Source organism: Chelonia mydas, chromosome 3, assembly GCF_015237465.2.
Source record: "Chelonia mydas isolate rCheMyd1 chromosome 3, rCheMyd1.pri.v2, whole genome shotgun sequence".
Lineage (NCBI taxonomy): Eukaryota > Metazoa > Chordata > Testudines > Cheloniidae > Chelonia > Chelonia mydas.
Genome location: NC_057851.1, coordinates 140,564,399 through 140,571,187, shown reverse-complemented (window position 1 = coordinate 140,571,187; position 6,789 = coordinate 140,564,399).

Sequence of the window (6,789 nt, the reverse complement as noted above, 5' to 3'; positions counted from 1 at the left end):
ACCCGCCACTCGCTCCTCTCCACTCCCTCTCCCTGCTCACTCTTCTCTGCCCCCCACACCCCTGTGTAGGTGGTGGGTGAGGCGTTGGGGGGAGATGCCAAATGGGGAGGGCCTCAGGGCCTGGCCACAGTCTGGGCCCATAAAAGATTAATCCAGCCCTGTGGGTGCTGAGCACCCTCCATTGGGTGCTTGAAGCCCTGGAACACCCACAGAGTCGATGCATATGTTGGGGAAATTTTCCAAGAACACAATTCCAGTAGTAAAAACTGATAAAAGCTAAACAAGGAAGAGTTTCTCACACGTAAGTGAAGTTCTTCAAGCAGAACCTTAAAGTCTGTTAAAAGAAAAGGAGTACTTGTGGCACCTTAGAGACTAACCAATTTATTTGAGCATAAGCTTTTGTGAGCTACAGCTCACTTCATTGGATGCATTCAGTGGAAAATACAGTGAGGAGATTTATATACACACAGAACATGAAAAAATGGGTGTTATCATACACACTGTAAGGAGAGTGATCACTTAAGATGAGCTATTACCAGCAGGAGAGCGGGGAGGGGGAGGAAGGGGAAGAAAACCTTTTGTAGTGATAATCAAGGTGGGCCATTTCCAGCAGTTGACAAGAACGTCTGAGGAACAGTGAGGGGTGGGGGTGGGGAATAAACACGGGGAAATAGTTTTACTTTGTATAATGACCCATCCACTCCCAGTCTCTATTCAAGGCTAGTTAATTGTATCCAGTTTGCAAATTAATTCCAATTCAGCAGTCTCTCATTGGAGTCTGTTTCTGAAGTCTTTTTGTTGTAATATTGTGACTTTTAGGTCTGTAATCGAGTGACCAGAGAGATTGAAGTGTTCTCCGACTGGTTTATGAATGTTATAATTCTTGACGTCTGATTTGTGTCCATTTATTCTTTTACGTAGAGACTGTCCAGTTTGACTAATGTACATGGCAGAGGGGCATTGCTGGCACATGATGGCATATATCACATTGGTAGATGTGCAGGTGAACGAGCCTCTGATAGTGTGGCTGATGTGATTAGGCCCTATGATGGTGTCCCCTGAATAGATATGTGGACACAGTTGGCAACGGGCTTTGTTGCAAGGATAGGTTCCTGGGTTAGTGGTTCTGTTGTGTGGTTGCTGATGAGTATTTGCTTCTGGTTGGGGGGGCTGTCTGTAAGCAAGGACTGGCCTGTCTCCCAAGATTTGTGAGAGTGATGGGTCGTCCTTCAGGATAGGTTGTAGATCCTTGATGATGCGTTGGAGAGGTTTTAGTTGGTGGCTGAAGGTGATGGCTAGTGGCGTTCTGTTATTGTCTTTGTTGGGCCTGTCCTGTAGTAGGTGACTTCTGGGTACTCTTCTGGCTCTGTCAATCTGTTTCTTCACTTCAGCAGGTGGATATTGTAGTTGTAAGAATGCTTGAGAGATCTTGTAGGTGTTTGTCTCTGTCTGAGGGGTTGGAGCAAATGCGGTTGTATCGTAGAGCTTGGCTGTAACCAATGGATCGTGTGGTGTGGTCTGGGTGAAAGCTGGAGGCATGTAGGTAGGAATAGCGGTCAGTAGGTTTCCAGTATAGGGTGGTGTTTATGTGACCATCGCTTATTAGCACCGTAGTGTCCAGGAAGTGGATCTCTTGTGTGGACTGGTCCAGGCTGAGGTTGATGATGGGATGGAAGTTGTTGAAATCATGGTGGAATTCCTCAAGGGCTTCTTTTCCATGGGTCCAGATGATGAAGTTGTCATCAATGTCGTGCAAGTAGAGTAGGGGCATTAGGGGACAAGAGCTGAGGAAGCGTTGTTCTAAGTCAGCCATAAAAATGTTGGCAGACTGTGGGGCCATGCGGGTACCCATAGCAGTGCCGCTGATTTGAAGGTATACATTGCCCCCAAATGTGAAATAGTTATGGGTGAGGACAAAGTCACAAAGTTCAGCCATCAGGTTTGCCGTGACATTATCGGGGATACTGTTCCTGATGGCTTGTAATCCATCTTTGTGTGGAATGTTGGTGTAGAGGGCTTCTACATCCATAGCGGCCAGGATGGTGTTTTCAGGAAGATCACCGATCGATTGTAGTTTCCTCAGGAAGTCAGTGGTGTCTCGAAGATAGCTGGGAGTGCTGGTAGCGTAGGGCCTGAGGAGGGAGTCTACATAGCCAGACAATCCTGTCGTCAGGGTGCCAATGCCTGAGATGATGGGGCGTCCAGGATTTCCAGGTTTATGGATCTTGGGTAGTAGATAGAATACCCCAGGTCGGGGTTCCAGGGGTGTGTCTGTGCGGATTTGTTCTTGTGCTTTTTCAGGGAGTTTCTTGAGCAAATGGTGTAGTTTCTTTTGGTAACCCTCAGTGGGATCAGAGGGTAATGGTAATGGACACAAATCAGATGTCAAGAATTATAACATTCATAAACCAGTCGGAGAACACTTCAATCTCTCTGGTCACACGATTACAGACCTAAAAATTGCAATATTACAACAAAAAGACTTCAAAAACAGACTCCAATGAGAGACTGCTGAATTGGAATTAATTTGCAAACTGGATACAATTAACTTAGGCTTGAATAGAGACTGGGAGTGGATGGGTCATTACACAAAGTAAAACTATTTCCCCATGTTTATTCCTCCCCCACCCCCCACTGTTCCTCAGACGTTCTTGTCAACTGCTGGAAATGGCCCACCTTGATTACCACTACAAAAGGTTTTCTTCCCCTTCCTCCCCCTCCCCCCCCCCCGCCCCGCTCTCCTGCTGGTAATAGCTCATCTTAAGTGATCACTCTCCTTACAGTGTGTACGATAACACCCATTTTTTCATGTTCTGTGTGTATATAAATCTCCTCACTGTGTTTTCCACTGAATGCATCCGATGAAGTGAGCTGTAGCTCACGAAAGCTTATGCTCAAATAAATTGGTTAGTCTCTAAGGTGCCACAAGTACTCCTTTTCTTTTTGCGAATACAGACTAACATGGCTGCTACTCTGAAACTTAAAGTCTGTTGACTGCAAAATGCTAATGCAGAAGCAGCTAGTATTAGAGCATGATACAGAGTAATGGGGCTGATAGATATACTCAGAGGAAGAATTCTAACTTTTTGAGGAATTAGTAAACCAAAATGTTGGCAGCAGGTACTGAAAATGCCATTTTGAGTTCAAATTAGCAGAACATTCTTTGAAGTCTGGAGAACTCATTGATCCCCATTCTATAATACAGTGCAGCTCTGATGACAAACACTATAAGGCAGCACAAAAAAAGGTTGACCTTTAATTAGAAACAAATGGTCCAGAAGATGACAGCTTTCTCTCTAGGGATCTGTTCATTAAATAAATCAAGGTGGAGGTGTGAGGAACATGTCAATAAATTTACCTCATTGGTAAGGCCCAATCTATATATTAAAGAGCCCTTTACATCATGGTTTTAAACTAGGCAGGATCACTAAAACAGGACAAGGCCCCTCCCTAGAGCCTTTAACCACACAATCTTTTCATTCACAACTTACCAGGGCAGAGGATGTAACAGCGGGGATTTGGCTTGGATAACAAGACTGCATTCTACATCCAGTCCCCCTGCATTACTGTAAACCAAGCTATCAGGACCTCAGGAGAGAAATAGGAACCATGCATTTGAATTCCTCAGGAAGTGATTGGTCTGGCTCGTAGCAGCTCCCTATGTGGCTTCATTTTGTAATTAAGAATCTAAGCTTCCATTTACAGATAATCAAGTTTAACTCTTATGGTTGAAAATGTAACCGCTATAATATAACCCATCTGTAAACTGATGCAGTAATGTCTCTGAGTCTGGAAGTAGTGTTTATTCTGTAGTGTGAGCAAATATAAATATTAGTATTGATAACTATTCCACTACTGAATGAGCGAAGATACTCATATTATGAATATATTTTGGCAACAAATAGATGGATATAGGACTGTGGGCAGAGCTTAGGACAATGAACGTTACTTACTTGTAATCAAGGTTTGACATGCACCGACAGGTGCCATTGAACGAGTGCCGAGTCAACTGCTCACAAGAAATTCGATAAGGACAAATGCAAAGTACTCCACTTTGGAGGGAACAATCAGTTGTACACATACACAATGGGAAATGACTGCCTAAGAAGTACCGCAGAAAGGGATTTGGGGGACAGCATGGATCACAAGCTAAATATGAAGCAACAGTGTAACACTGCTGCAGAAAAAGTAATCATCATTCTGGGATGTATTAGCAGGAAACACGAGAAATAATTCTTCTGCTCTACTCTACGCTGATTAGGCCTCCACTGGAGTATTGTGTCCAGTTCTAGGTGCCACATTTCAGGAAAGATGCGGACAAACTGGAGAAAATCCCAAGAAAAGTAAAAAAAAATGATTTAAAAGGTCTAGAAAACATGAACTATCAGGGAAGATTGAAATAATTGGGTTTGTCTAGTCTGGAGAAGAGAAGACTGAGAGGGGACCTGATAAGAGTTTACAAGTACATAAAAGGTTGTTAGAAGGAGGAAGGAGAAAAATTGTTCTGCCTAAGCTCTGAGGATAGGACAAGAAGCAATGGGCTTAATTGCAGCAAGGGAGGTTTAGGTTGGACATTAGGAAAAACTTCCTGTCAGGGTGGTTAAGCACTGGAATAAATTGTTTAGGGAGGTTGTAATCTCCATCACTGGAGATTTTTAAGAGCAGATTAGACAAACCTGTCAGGAATGATCTAGATAATACTTAGTCCTGCTGTGAGTGTAGGGGACTGGACTAGATGTCCTCCTGAGGTTCCTTCCAGTCCTATGATTCTGTGATTCTATGCCCTTTCTGCCCCCAGCCTATAAGTACATTTTGAGGGTGTGGCTATAAATAGGAGGTCACTAGTGGTTACTGCCTCAGTTCCTTCCACTCCTAATACAGAGCAGTAGAAGATAGGACTCCGTAAAAGAGGGGAAGGAGGACAGGGACTGTGAATATGCAGAGTCTATTTCCAAGAACTTGGTTACAAGTAACCACCTTCTTTTCTTCTTCGAGTATCTTCTGCACATTCCCGCTCTTGAGACAGTTTAGTCAGTAGTCTGCATATTAACTAGGACTATAGGTAAGGAGTCCTAACTAAATAAGGACTGTGGCACCGATCTACCAAACTCTGCATTTGACCTGGCTGAAATATCTAACAAGGTATGTTTTGTGAATATGTGTATAGAACTATACAGGGCTGCTCTACAAATCTCTACTATCGGAACACGCTTCAAACCTGCCACCAAGGCTGCCAGAACCCTAGTGGAATGTGCTTTCAGTTGGACAGGGGGATATTGTGATACCCCCTTATAAGTTTCCACTATACACCATCTGACCCACCTCGACAATGTTTGTGTGGAAACAGGGTTTCCTTTACAGTTACCAGCATATGACACAAACTATTTATGTGAAGATCTAAAGTATTTAGTCCTACCCAAATAGAATGATAAAACTCTCTTTGCATCCAAACAGCGTAGTTTTTATTCACCTTTCTCCAAATGAGGCCTAGGAAAAACACTGGCTAAGTAATAGACTGACATTAAACTCAAATGACTTTTGGTACAAATCTAGGATGTGGATGAAACACTACTTTGTCCTTATAAAAGGTCATAAATGGAGGATCAGCCATTAATGCATGAAGTTCACCAATCCTCTTGCCTGATATCGCTATAACAAAGGCGGTCTTAATTGATAGATGAAATAAAGAACATAAAGACAAGGGCTCAAACAGTGGTGACAGAAGCACTAAATTTACGTCCCATGACACCACAGGATCTCTTACCAGAGGGCACAAATTTAGTAACCCTTTAAAAAACTTCTTTACAATCTCATGTGAGAAAATTGATTTGCTATCTTATATATTAGTATTGTGACGGGGCAAGGCCAGATGGCTATGGAAAAGTAGTGGGAGATCAATATATTAGCTCCAGGCTAAACAAATCCCTAGTACCAGGATAAGTGAAATGGCAGCTGCTCCAGGTCAATTAAGACACCTGGGACCAATTAAGAACTTTCCAGAAGGCAGGGAGAGGGCTAGGTTGATTGGGACACCTGAAGCCAATCAGGGGCTGGCTGAAACTAGTTAAAAGCCTCCCAGTTAGTCAGGTGGGTGTGCATGTCAGGAGCTGTGGGAGGAAGTTGTGCTGTTGGAGAGGCTGAGTAGTACACACCGTATCAGGCACAAGGAAGGAGGCCCTGAGGTAAGGGTGAAGTGGAGCTTGAGGAAGTGAGGGCTGCTGTGGGGGAAGTAGCCCAGGGAATTGTACATGTTATGTTTCTAAAAGGTCAGCTACCATAGCCGATACTATTAGGGTCCTTGGGCTGGAGCCCGGAGTAGAGGGTGGGCCCGGGCTCCCCCACCCCACCTTTGCCCCCTGATTAATCACTGAGACTGGGAGACAACAGAGACTGTGCAAGGAAGGATAACTTCTCCTCACCTCCCTTCCTGGCTTATGATGAAAAAGGCTCAGTAGACTGTGACCCTTGTCTCTAGACAGAGAAGGGTTACGTGGAGGGTCACAGTGAGCCTCTGAGGCTAGTGAAATCCACCAGGAAATGTGGGCCCCACAGAGGCAAGGACAGAACTTTGTCACAGTATGGAATAAACTGCTAGTGGGACAAAATGTACCTTAAGTGAAGCAACAGATAAATCTTAATGCTTCAAATATAAACTCTACTCTGGTACAGAATGAATAGGCGCTGACATAGAATCTATACCCTTATTAAATATCCATAGCAAAAATCTTTTCCATTTTAATTGATTACATTTTCTAGTTGATTCTCTTCTAACATTTAGTAGACTAGGTT